Source organism: Oncorhynchus kisutch, linkage group LG4, assembly GCF_002021735.2.
Source record: "Oncorhynchus kisutch isolate 150728-3 linkage group LG4, Okis_V2, whole genome shotgun sequence".
In the NCBI taxonomy this organism is placed as follows: Eukaryota; Metazoa; Chordata; class Actinopteri; order Salmoniformes; family Salmonidae; genus Oncorhynchus; species Oncorhynchus kisutch.
The window spans coordinates 48,691,204-48,705,637 of record NC_034177.2 but is presented as its reverse complement, the minus strand read 5'-3'; the positions used below and the strand labels follow the sequence as shown (position 1 = coordinate 48,705,637).

The following is a 14,434-nucleotide window of genomic DNA, read 5'->3' as shown; positions in this document are numbered from 1 at the left end:
GACAGGTCCTTTCCCACTCGCGGGGGCAGATACTCTTGGGAAAAAGAAGCAGTCACAAAAGTGTGAACATTAAGTACTGTACATCTGCATATTCCATGTAAATTGAACCTGACTTGGAACAAAAATATTTCAAGGAATGGAAAAACAACCTCACTGGGGAAAAATGGTCAAGGCATCTTATGAGTGCCAAATTTGATAATGTGCTTGGTTACCTGGATGAGCTCCTGTCAGCATCCTCGGACCCAGGCTCTCGTGTGGAGATTAAGACTGGGTCCCCTTCCTGAGAGAGGGGAGTGGGGTAGAATAACCTTTGTACAAACCTCATCGCTTGACCTAGTGATGTTCAAAATGGCACCGACAGAGCTGCCTCGCTTTTAGTCCTTAGGAAACTTTGCAGTATTTTGTTTTTTTATGTATTATTTCTTACATTGTTAGCCCAGAAAATCTTAAGTGTTATTATATACAGCCAGAAAGAACTATTAGATATCAGAGCGGCGTCAACTTACCAGCACTACGACCAGGAATACGGCTTTCCCGAAGCGGGTCCTTTGTCCGAACTTCCCAGGGCATTTGAGCTGATTCCAGAGGCTGACACAAAACAATACTGCCAGAGAAGACGTAGACGGAGTGGCCTTCTGGTCAGACTTCGAAGGCGCGCACACCACCCACCACTTCCGAGTATATTACTCGCTAATGTCCACAAGCATTTTGCTCCACTCGCAATAACATCTGCATGTGACCAATAAAATTTGATTTGATCCTGTCAAATGGTAGGTTAAACCTCACCATTATGTTCCTGGAAGTGCCATCTTGGTTTTTCAGAATCTTCACCCTCTGGTCACTCTTTCATGCACAGGGAAAAAGCTCCTCATATTCGCTCGACACTGGGGAGAAGTCAGTCAACTCAAATCAAATGAATAACTAAGTGAGGAATTTACCCATGGCCTGACAACCATTAGCTGGTCAACAGCTAGATGGCGCTATTGTCTGTCATTCTGATCACATCTCAGCTACCTGAGAAAAGTAGGATGATTGCTGATACATTGGGTGCTGCAGAAGGGGTCAGAGTCTGGCTCACTGCTTTGTTCTGCTTCTGAGACTTGAGGTCCTCCTTAGTGCTGAAGATGTCTGCCAGCGCCTGTTTCTCCCTCCAGTTGTGACACTTAGTTGTGCCCTCCTGCCTCTGCCAAGCGCTTCTCCAGGTCAGCTTCCTGCTTCATCTGGCTGGCCTCTGTTCCTCTGCCACCAATGCCCTGGGCCTGGAACTCATCTTCCTAAGGAAAGACATCACAGTGGATAGTCTCATTCACAAACTGTGTGGTCTAACGAGTATAGCTGAGCCTTAAACCCTGGAATGGCATGTAGGTTGTGTCCATATTACAGTTTCTCAATTGCTTAGACACAATTCCTGGAACAACTCATCATTTTCTCAAATCTTCACACACAATTGTAAAAACTCACACCCAACGATTTAAACATCTAACTTCTGGGTCCCAATTCAAACTTTTCCCTCCGACAACACACACAAGCTGTCAAAAACACAGACTACATGACTGTTTGTTACGCACCAGAGGGATTCATTCAAAACACTGCTACCAAAATGTTTAGAATAGGTTTTCAGAGAAATAATTTGAAACATAGTAAAATCACAGCACTGACTATCCAGATAACACTTTCAGGAACATCCTGGCGAGAGAAATTCAAAATAGTACTGTAATAAGTACCTCTTACATTACTGGATAAGGGAATACTACTGTATGTGCTGTTTTGGTCAAAAACCTGACCTTTGAAATGTCACACTGACAGAACATGTAAGTAAGAGTCCATGCACAGTACAATACCCAATTTCTAAAAGCTTTATTTCCAAATGCAGCAAATGTACAGGTTACTCAACAGCGTTCTCATCATCTCGTCTCAGGTCTGGGTCAGGCCATAATATCTCATCAACGTCACACATTGTTTGCTCTTGCCAGGCAGCATGGGGAAAATGCCCTTGTGTGACTTAGAAAACCCTGGAGAGACTTCACAGACACCATTGCCTCCAGGAGGTTTTGCTGTGCGTAGGGGTTGCGGTCATACACTCTTCACCACTATGCTGAGAAAAATTCCTCAATCGGATTCAGAAATGGGGAATATGCTGGCAAAAAATAATAATAGTGAACCCGGGGTGGTCATTGAACCAGGAGCGAACCAGAGCAGCCCGATGAAAACTCATGTTATCCCAAATGACAACATATTGGTCTTGCTCTGGTTGCCCTGGCTCCCCTTCCTGTTGAAGAATGTTATTGTGCAGATGATCTAGAAATTGAAGGAGTTGTGCCGTGTTGTATGGACCCACTTTGACATGGCGTTGGAGGACGCCACGATTGCAGCACGTAGGGTGATGTTGCCTCCCTTTTGGCCAGGAACTTGTATGATGGCACGGTATATCATGACCAATGATTTTGCGACCCCTTTTGTGCCTTTTTGTTAGGTTGAACCCTGCTTCGTCGATGAAGATGTACTCCTGTGGGTCAGCCATGGCATCCAGCTCAAAGATTCTCTACAAAAGTAATTTAAAAAAAACACACATTTTAGTTTACTACTGTACTGGAATGAAAGATTGTGTACTGCAGTTACTGTAACACATTACTATACAGTACTGCATTGATATGCTGGAGAGATGGGCCATACTCTACATACTGTAAGAATTCTGTACAGTACAGCACATATTACCCGAACATATTGGAATCATTGCTCCTTTGGAATCGTTTGCATTCCTTTCAAAAGGCACAAGGTACAGCTGCTTTGTCCTTATGTGGTTCTTCTGATCGATCCGGTCAATGGTGGAAATGCTGATGCTGTCAATTCCTTGGAAGACTACCTGGTCTTCAACTATTTGGGTTTGAAATTCCCTCAAACGGATGGCATTATTGGCAATCCCCATATTCACCAGGGCAGTCTCCTGCTCAGCTGTGAGAAGTCTCCGCCTAACTCCAATAGATGGCTGCCTCTCAGTTCTGCAAAAATTATGGTCATCCATTACCGTGGTAAAAACTACACTGAGAACAAAGTGGAGATTCAGTCTATATGCACTACAATATTACATGTACCACAGTAACAACAAGGCAGTTAACCCACTGTTCCTAGGCCGTCATTGTAAATAAGAATTTGTTCTTAACTGACTTGCCTAGTTTTAAAAAGTTTTTTTTCCTTTCTGGAAAACTGCATGTAGAAATGTAGTGAATTGAGCCAACACAATAGCCTATTCTACATGACAGATATTCCCATATCTGTTCTACACATATCTGTGCTATACAATACATTTCTATGTGAACATTTTGTGACATCACACTCCCCTGAAAGGCCCCAGCACTAATATCACCATCAAATATTGACGATTATCAACACAGTGTCAATGGTTCAACCACATTTTCATCATCATTCCAGTTGTCATAACTCGTGAAGCGGCCATAGTCCACACACACCCATATCACTGCTTCAGTCATATTTGTTATGTACTAGATAGGTAAGTGAATTCACACAGATGTTTTATGTATTGGTGTCTATTAATAGGTGACAGAACTGAATTTAGACTGATTCTATCTTAGCCTACAGCCCAGTCCCAAATCAACCACTAGCATCTAAACCCTGTGCTCTAATCTGGGAGGATTACATAGGTGTTGTCGTGACGTTAGTACCATTAATGTGATGATGATTATTTTATCAAATCAATTAACTATGTTTAATTATTACGATGATTAAATTAATCATGGAACAATTAACTCATTAGCAATCTTGGGGCACCACGGAAAAAGTTTGTTTAGTGAGTTACCGTTTACCGAATTAACTCTACCGATATAAATATGTCGTTTTCAAGTCAACCATTATTTATCATTATTACCTCAGTCTCATTCTGAATGTCGTTGACTTCAAATCTGCACCAACCCTAGTCTCCATGATGAATCAGCGATACAAAAATTGCCTTAATTATTTATTTACTGATTAACTAAATAATCACACAGAATTACATAAACACACACAGGATAGATTATACATTGGTTACTAACATGATGCAATGAAAAGTCCCTAGTGGACTAACCCGATATGATGGCTTGGTTACACAATGAAAGGGGGTGGGGAACGAAAGAGCGGTAGGAGGAGAGACAAAGGAATTCAACCATTGTAAATGTGGATATTTAGCACCCTAACAACCGCTCATTCGGATTTGGAAATGAAAAGTACATATTTACGCTTGTATGTCTTTGTCGTCGTTCTCTGGTGAAATCCCCAGATCAGTCTGTGGAGAGTAAAAGTCTCTGGTTGTCCACCAGAGGTATCCTTTGTAGTTGTAGTAGGTTGGTCTCGGAGTATCTTTTAGAACGGATCTTCCAGAGGTGTACCACGTGGTGTTCAGCGGTCCTTGTCCTTCGCTCTGTTTGTTTATAATAGATACCCTAGAGATACCTATAGAGATGAGAGGATATTGTTATTTGTCTCTTTCTTGTCTTCGGTTGAGTTTCCTAGGCTAACAGTGCATAAACAGCTGCAGGCTGAATGTGCCTGTGCAGTCTTCTTCGAGAGAGTTTCAGGGTCTCCACATTTTCTGGTCTGGTGGAGATTTTCTTCTTCTCTGTTGAAAGTTTGAGAGTTTCTAACCATTTCATCTCACGCTGTCAGTCACGCTGGTCTGATGTAAATTTAGTTAGGAGTCCTTTTTATAAACAATTGGGGAACAAGGGCATTCTCTCCTTTTGTCATAATGTCTGTGCTAACATGGGCGTGGTTAATGACTGGGTAAACCTTTACATGAAATACAATTCTCATTTAGATGGATAAAATAACCTTTCATTTTCTCACAAATAGTGTAATGATAATTTCACATGTAAATCATTCAAGTACAACATTTACATATATAATAAAGGCATTTTTTGTATCTGAAACAATACTAAAATAAATGTTTGAAAAATAGATACAAAAGGTTCAAAATATATTTATATTTTTAACAACCTTGTCGGGAGAGTCCTTATACACTCCAACATTGTAAAGCCATTCTCTTCATACAACTATTAATTGCTAAGAAATTCTCTTAAAACATTTTTTTTAAAACCTATGCTTGCAGTATTCAGACAGAGAGAGATGACTTGCAGCAACCCAAGTACATCCAAAGGCTGACTTCAAACATCTTGTTTTTGTCCCATCATAATTATGAATAAAATATGAACAGACAAATAAAACATTTAATCAGTGCAAAATACTGATTTAAATTTAGAAAGTTTTTTTATAGTAGTTAAAACTTATTATGGCTTTCCCGTTAACGGGAGCGATATGACAACAGCCAGTCAAAGTGTAGGGCGCCATTTTGAAAACATCAAAAATCTCATAATTAAAATTCCTCAAACAGACATGTATCTCATACCATATTAAAGCTATTCTCATTGTAAATTCCACCACAGTGTCCGATTTCAAATATGCTTTACAGCAAAAGCACCACAAACGATTATGTTCGGTCACCACATAGCCACTGAAAAACACAGCCATTTTTTTGAGACAAAGAGAGGAGTTTCAAAAAGCACAAATAGAGATAAAATTAATCACTAACCTTTGATGATCTTCATCAGATGACACTAATAGGACTTCATGTTACACAATACATGTATGTTTTGTTTGATAAAGTTCATATTTATCAAAATATGAGTTTATATTGGCGCGTTACATTCACTAGTTCCAAAAACATCCAGTGATTTTGCATAGCCACATCATTCAACAGAAATACCCATCATAAATGTAGATGATAATACAAGTTATACACATGGCATTATAGCTATACCTCTCCTTAATGTAACCGCTGTGTCTGATTTCAAAACATTTTACGGAATAAGCCAGCCATGCAATAATCTGAGATGGCGCTCAGAAGTCAAAAATCACAATAGCAACGATGGCGTCAACATAAACAACAAATTACATGATAAATATTCCCTTACTTTTGATGATCTACATCAGAAAGCACTCCAGGAATCCCAGGTCCACAATAAATGTTTGTTTTGTTCGATAATATCTGTTATTTATGTCCAAATAGCTTCTTTTGTTAGCGCGTTTGTTATACATATCCAAACGCTCATTCTGGCCAGCGTTACATCGGACAGAAACTTCCAAAAGTTATATTACAGGTCGAAGAAACATTTCAAACTAAGTACAGAATCAATCATTAGGATGTTTTTAACATATAGCTTCAATAAAGTTCCAACCGGAGTATTCCTTATTGTCTTCATGAGCACTGGAACGCAAGTGGGCACGATGAGGAATAAGCGTGATCAGAAAATGGCTGCTTGATGGACACCTGATACATTCTGCTCTCATTCACTCCCACAACACCATAGAAGTCTCATTAAAATGTATATTATTGGTTGACATCTAGTGGAACCCCTAGGCAGTGCAACATCATTAATATCTCAAGGGGATTTCATCGGGGACTCAGATTTCTCACTTCCTGTTTTGATTTCAACTCAGGATTTTGCCTGCCATATGAGTTCTGTTATACTCACAGACATCATTCAAACAGTTTTAGAAACATCAGAGTGTTTTCTATCTAATACCAATAATATTCATATATTAGCAACTGAGAGTGAGGAGCAGGCGGTTTACTTTGGGCAACTTATTCATCCAAGCTACTCAATACTGCCCCCCAGCTATAAAAGGTTAAAGGAAGCAGACTGCTCCGGTCTCCCTTTGCTGTGAACACGAGATCAAACTGCACCAGGGTTAGGAGTCAGGGAACGAGAGACTAGCTAGAAGACAAATATGACCTGTCCCAAAACATTACCTAGCCTCTAATCCCTAGATCTGAGAGGACTGGATAGTTGACGAATTGTGGCTACTACTATATTGATTAAACCTATCCAAGTCTTTCAGATCTACATAATAATACATGGGACTTTACTTTACAATTGTAGAAATTAAACCCCCAAAAAACAGGAATCAAAACAACATCAGACAAAACAAGAGAAGGATGGGCTCAAGGAAGGGATGTATTAGTGAATGGGCAGGGTATGGTTGGGGTTTGGATATGAACCCGGTTTAAGGCAAGGGGTGCGACTGGAGTTAGGATTCAAACCTGATTCAGGGTAAGGGGTAGGGTAAGGGTTTGGGTTAGGTGGTGCTCAGTATGACGGAGAGAGGAGTGTCTTTGAAGTGTATTGCTTTGTGTGTGTGTGTTTGGGGGGGGCTTAAAACGTCTTCGGGTTGGTGTCCCTTCAACGGGACGGTTGGATATAAAGAGAGACTTTATCGAACAAAATGAACATTTATTGAGTAAATGAATGTCTTCTGAGTGCAACCATATGACTATCATCAAAGTTAAGTGATTAATTTTATTCTATTTCTGACTTGTGTAACTCTTCTACTTGGCTGGATACTGTTGTTAATGATTTGTCTGCTGGGCGATGTTCTCAAATAATCGCATGGTATGCTTTCGCTGTAAAAGCCTTTTTGAAATCTGACACCGTGGTTGAATTCACAAGAAGTTAATCTTTAAACCTATGTATAACACTTGTATGCTTTCTAAATTTTTATAATCAGTATTTCTGTTTTTGAATTTGGCGCTAGCGTCCCACTTACCCTAGAGAGGTTTTAACTGTACTGTCCAATTTACAGTAGCTATTACAGTGAAAGAATACCATGCTATTGTTTGAGGAGAGTACACAATTATAAACATGAAAAGTTATTAATCCTAGTAAAAATTCCCTGTCTCAGGTCAGTTAGGATCACCACTTTATTTTAAGAATGTGAAATGTCAGAAAAATAGTAGAGAGAATGATTTATTTCAGCTTTTATTTCTTTCATCACATTCCAAGTGGGTCAGAAGTTTACATACACTCAATTAGTACTTGGTAGCATTGCCTTTAAATTGTTTAACTTGGGTCAAACGTTTTGGGTAGTCTTCCATGAGCTACCCAAAAGTTGGGTGAATTTTGGCCCATTCCTCCTGACAGAGCTGTTGTAACGGAGTCAGGTTTGTAGGCCTCCTTGGTCGCACATACTTTTTCAGTTCCGCCCACATATTTTCTATAGGATTGAGGTCAGGGCTTTGTGATGGCCACTCCATGCCTTGACTTTGTTGTCCTTAAGCCATTTTGCCACAACTTTGGAAGTATGCTTGGGGTCATTGACCCTTTGGAAGACTCATTTGCGACCAAGCTTTAACTTCCTGACTGATGTCTTGAGATGTTGCTTCAATATATCCACATAATTTTCATACCTCATGATGCCATCTATTTTGTGAAGTGCACCTGTCCCTCCTGCAGCAAAGCACCCCCACAACATGATGCTGCCACCCCCATGTTTCACGGTTGGGATGGTGTTCTTCGACTTGCAAGCCTCCCCCTTTTTCCTCCAAACATAACGATGGTCATTATGGCCAAACAGTTTGATTTTTGTTTCATCAGACCAGAGGACATTTCTCCAAAAAGTACGATCTTTATTCCCATGTGCAGTTGCAAACCGTAGTCTGGCTTTTTTATGGCGGTTTTGGAGCAGTGGCTTCTTCCTTGCTGAGTAGCCTTTCAGGTTATGTCGATATAGGACTCGTTTTACTGTGGATATAGATACTTTTGTACTTGTTTCCTCCAGCATCTTCACAAGGTGCTTTGCTGTTGTTCTGGGATTGATTTGCACTTTTCGCACCAATGTACATTCATCTCTCAGAGACAGAAAGCGTCTCCTTCCTGAGTGGTATGACGGCTGCGTGGTCCCATGGTGTTTATACTTGCACACTATTGTTTGTACAGATGAACGTGGTACCTTCAGGCGTTTGGAAATTGCTCCCAAGGATGAACCAGAGGAGTGGAGGTCTACAATTTTTTTCTGAGGTCTTGGCTGATTTATTTTGATTTTCCCATGATGTCAAGCAGAGTTTGAAGGTAGGCCTTGAAATACATCCACAGGAACACCTCTAGTGGACTCAAATGATGTCAATTAGCCTATCAGAAGCTTCTAAAGCCATTATATCATTTTCTGGAATTTTCCAAGCTGTTTAGAGGCACAGTCAACTTAGTGTATGTAAACTTCTGACCCACTGGAATTGTGATACAGTGAATTATAAGTGAAATAATCTGTCTGACAGAGTGATCTCCAGCCTTGTCCTTGTCAACACTCACACCTGTGTTAACGAGAGAATCACTGACATGATGTCAGGCTGGTCCTTTTGTGGCAGGGCTGAAATGCAGTGGAAATGTTTTTTGGTGATTCAGTTCATTTGCATGGCAAAGCGGGACTTTGCAAATAATTGCAGTTCATCGGACCACTCTTCATAACATTCTGGAGTATATGCAAATTGCCATCATACAAACTGAGGCAGCAGACTTTGTGAAAATTAATATTTGTGTCATTCTCAAAACTTTTGGCCAATACTGTACATTTATTCACTCTGTGATAGGGTTGGATCCTATATGCTACTTTTATTGTCCTGTAAATGGTTCAGTGCCTATAATTTAGGCTGTGTGTAGAATTGGGCATAAAGTAAATTACCTCTACTAATAAATTACTACTAGATTATAGTGATAAGGAAAACAGCATACACATTTGGCTTGTGTATTCATTTTCATATAACTAATCATAATTCCATTATTTTTTACAAAAAAAGAGAAGATCCTGCCATGGAAAAGACAACTGGGTGGACATAAACTGTGAAGGAGGGGAAGTAACTCACACCATGTAGCATGACACCTTCAGCTGTGGGGTCTTAGCAATGCAGGTTTGATAGTTATATTTTCAATAATGAATGGTTAGCTGTTATGTGACAATTAGGTCAAAAACTCTATTTAATTTTTTGGTGTAGATGGCCAAGGAGGTTACACAGAACTTCCCCAACATCCCCTCCCAAATCGATATGGAACCTTCAAAAATAAATGGAGCAACTGCGAAAAGAAATGGCTGAGGATATACTAAAAATGTCTGGTATGTAATGACATTTAATTCAAAGTAAATGTTAATTGTTTATTTTTATGTAGTTGTGTGGGACAGCCATATGTTCAGTTCATGCCTAGGATTTCAGAGTTCAACAAAGCCAACAACTGCTTCATGTGTGCCACTGATAAAGAACCTGGATGTGGCCCAAAGACTGACTGGGTTAGTAACTTTATTTAACATGTTTATAATCTTTTGACAACAGTGACGGCATAGAAGACACTTTATTATACACTTTAACACAATGGATGGCTAATTCGTCATTCTGCATTGATATTTGATATTATTTATAACGTGTTACGCATTGTTTTGTTTTGATTGAATGTCTGCCTGCCAACGGTGGTTCCATGTGCTGTGCCTAGGAATGAAGACAAAAGAGTTCAACAGAGTAAACAACACAAACTGGAAGTACAGTCTGTTGTTGAAAATGTATGCTATACCCCATCCACACTGAAGAGGCTCTGAAATGTACATCAATTTGTCAATATTTGTCAATATTACATTTTTATTAATTGATTTACTGGCCACCATTACTGTGGTTACATGTTCAGTATATGTCTTGGCCAGCAAACCCACTGCAGCCTACCTCACTAGCTTACTCTCCATTCCTGCTTTGGACAATTAATAGCATGACTCTCGTACTTTGCCCTTTTCCTTTATGGTTGACATTTACGAAGAAAGGAGATATTATCTGTCTCTCTCCTATTGTGTACCGCTGATATATACTGTGGAAAAAATATTTAAAAAAAAACAGGGAAAATAAGTACTTAGAACTACCAATTATTGTAGATAAATATTGAAGAAAAGGGTAAACAACACTGGACTGAGCCCCCTAATTGTCAAATTAATAATAATAATATACAACAATATAGAAGATACATGACTAGAGGTTATGCAATATGGGTGTATATCCACTGCATGCTTCTTTGGTGTGTAATTGACATGACCAAGGAGCTATTGCAAATTTGAAACTTGAAAAAAAAAAAAAATGTACGTTACACCGCGTGATTTTACAGTACACAAACAAGAGTGTGAAATATAGAAGGGTAGTCAGCGGACATTAGGTCACATGACCAAGGAGCTATTGAAATTTTACATTTTGAAAAATTAATTTAAAACCATGTGAGATGAAAATGGTCAAACTAAAGGGTGTGCAATGTGTAGGGCCACTGAGTGGACATCCTGAACCTTGTTTGAAGTCAGTAGGTCACATGACCAAGGAGCTATAAATTCATGTAAAACCATGTGAGACAAAAATTGACAAACTAAAGGGTGTGCAATGTCTATGCCATCGGGTTAGCTACAAACAGTTTTGAAAGTGTTAGGAGTAATGGTTAAAGAGCTATTGAAATGTGAACATTTTGATTTGTCACTATGTTGACAATCCCCAACTGTTGTTGGTGGACGTAAGGAAAACTACAGGCGAATATCCAACCTGAAACTGTCTTTACCTCAGTCCAGTGGAGAGTGCTTTTTTTTTTATCTTGCTGAAATGTTTGCTCTTGCGTTCACACGTTTAACGGCATAGGTCTTATGTGGTAAATCTATATTCCATCTAATACCACAATAATTGCTAGCGTTTCATCATTCCATCCCCGTACCGTTTATTGCAACATGTAAACAATTGTTTCATAGCCCTACGATACATGTTCATTTAGCCAACCATTTCTTACCCTCTGAGTGGGTAAGATGTTTATTGTGATAAATGTTTATTGTGCACATGAATATTCACAAGACTCATGGTAGAATTTCTGTTTATTTAATTAAATGTATGGTTTCCTTTGTTCATATTTCCCGGGTTATGTCGGAGTTCTGTGTCCTGTCATTTTCATTCTGTTCCCAATCAATGCAGTTTATTGATTGTATTTGCCAATTGGGTAATTATATGGTTCTGGGGGCCAAGTGCTTATATTATGTAGGTCTACCTGTTTGAGCTGTTAAACAGATTCAATTTGGTGTCTCAAGGGGACGCTTTAGAGTTTTGCCCTCTCGCCTGTGTCCGTTTAGATAGTACAGGTTAAGCCTGATACAGAGGCTATTCCTTTTGGGCTATTGCCCATATATCTTTGGTAAATCTACTTGTATATTTTGTATGATGTGGCACTTTCACCATTGGATCAACTAAACCTGTAAATAAATCTACACACTTGAGCACGTCAACCTGCCTTGCCTTCTGCTGATTTCATGCCCTTACGACTGCTACAAGGTCCCTATTTTACAATTACATAGGCTAATCAAAATGTGTTGTAGACAAACTCATGAAAAGGGCTGTCTGGTAGACTCGATAAATAGACAAAGATTTAGCACTTTGTGACATTGGCTGATGTAAAAAGAGCTCTATAAATACATTTGATTGATTGATTTGTAGTTGAACAAGTCATTGCATGTATACATGTTTTTTTTTACTTGACTTGCGACTCGACTATTTGCTCTTAGAATGCACAACTTGGACTTGACAAGTTCTACATGGGACTTGACTTGAAACTCGGACCTTGTGACTCGAATGATAGGTGACTTGTTCCCACCTCTGGTATTTACCTTTGTCCTTTACCATTCCTCTGATTTGTTTCTTCAGTTCAAGTATCTCCCCTTCCAGTCATTCGATCTGTGAGGTCAAAAGGGGTCATGAAGGAAACAGGGCCACTGACAGAGCTAAAGGTTTTGTTCCAAATGTCACCGTATTCCCTATATAGTGCACTACTTTTGACCAGTGTCCATAGGGCTCAGGTCAAAGGTAGTGCACTATGTAGGGAATAGGGTGCCAATTGGGACACAGTCAAATTGACCTCAAGACATTTACCTCTTTGGTGAGATCCTGGTTCTCTGCTTTGAACTGCCGCTGTTTCAGGGATTCGGTTCTTCTGAATTCCGTCAGATCCACTTCCTCTTGGGGCTTCAGACCTTATGAAAGAGGATGATGGATGAAAAACAGAAACTGAATGAAAGGATATCCACTCCAACAACAAAACTGTCTAGCCTCTAAGGTCGTTCACTAACTTTATGAAATATCTGCTCTCTCTCTGTTTTTGATTTCTTTGTTGTTGTTTCTTGTTTCTTGTTCTTATTTTACATAACAAAATTCTCTCTGTAAAGTGTGTTGAGATAATGTGAAATTAACTTTAAATGTGACTTAACATTTTTTAATTTAATTAGTTTGGTGACTTACCGAGACTTTCCTTAACATCTGCATTAATTCTCATTTCCAGCTGGTTGATATCTGTGGTCATGGCCTCCGTCTCGCGGTCTCATCTCTCATCTGATTCTTACATTCTTTGATCTCAGCGATGGCCACCTGCAGACCATCAGTGCCCTGCAGGACAGTAAAGAGAGCCTAGAAAGATCAGCCATGGCTTTCGAACTTTGTTTAATCTAGGAAACAAGCTTTGACAGACCAGACATCTCGAAAACAAAATCTGTTGCATGAGTCATGAGAATAACCACAGGGGTTGGGAGAATTGGTTTTTGATTAGTTTATAGGATCTTGGGTTTGTTGGAGAACCCTTAAGCGACTGGGCGTGTGTGAAACTGGACAGGCTGGGCAGACTTACAGACTCGTAGATTATCATGTGGTTTAGGGTGTCCCTGGCGTCTGTCTTGGCTAGCTCGGCCACACGTTCTGCCTCCCGTGCTCTTGTCTCTGTGGCTTGCAGCTTAGCATTTAGTTTGTCCAGCTTCCTCTGCTGCATGGCTGATGGCAAGCTTGGGGGAGAAAAAAAAATTGACCTATGAGCCATTGCTAACAATGCTACATCAGAGTCTATGGCTACACTTATACTAAAGAGCTCATGCTAATGTGCTAGATGGCTGTGCTTTTACAACAAGAGAATTTGACAAGCACCTCTGTCTTTCTTCAGGGGATTCTTGAGTTCCTCTATGAGCAGGGCATTTCTCTCCATCTCCCCCGTATACTTGCTCTGTCAGCATCTTGATTTGATTGTCCCGCTCTTGCAAAGCCTTGAAGACATTCAAAAACATTTTATTAGTTTGGATCGAGTAGGACGAACAGGCAGAGCAGAGCCAACGTTAATACAAGGACAACCACAGAAGATCACAGCAGGTTCTGATTTGTGAACAATATTATGTTATAAAATACATGAGAAATTGTGCAAGGAGAATAAAAGAAAGCAGAGAGAGGTATGCAAAATAGGCAAGAAATCTGGAGGACTGAGTAACTTACAACACATAGCTCATATATGATCTGGTCACGAGTCAGTGATGGAAGAGAAGTTCAAGTAAGGACAGGAGAAAAGAACAGATTGAACAGTAACTAAAGAAGGAGAGAATCTGCAGTGGAAATCACAGATGGAGGTGGTGTAAATACAGTAATTCAACACACATTTCAAAGATTATCTTCCTTTAAACAAAAACCACATTGTTTGAAAAAAAGTGTGAAATAGTTGAAGTCTGAAGTTTACATACACCTTAGCCAAATACATTTAAATTAATTTTTTCACAATTCCTGACATTTAATCCTAGTAAAAATTCTTAGGTC

The 14,434-nt window shown here is 39.5% G+C and overlaps 1 non-coding gene across 1 annotated transcript; it reads right to left on the bottom strand.

The window, feature by feature from the left end:
* Positions 1-9,956: 9,956 nt before the first annotated feature.
* Positions 9,957-14,382, bottom strand: LOC109888716 (uncharacterized). Its single transcript, XR_004209751.1, has 6 exons — positions 13,781-14,382; positions 13,491-13,641; positions 13,109-13,252; positions 12,743-12,843; positions 12,481-12,547; positions 9,957-10,300 (listed from the first exon to the last, which is right to left on the bottom strand). It is a non-coding gene; the product is annotated as an uncharacterized LOC109888716 (transcript).
* Positions 14,383-14,434: the final 52 nt, after the last annotated feature.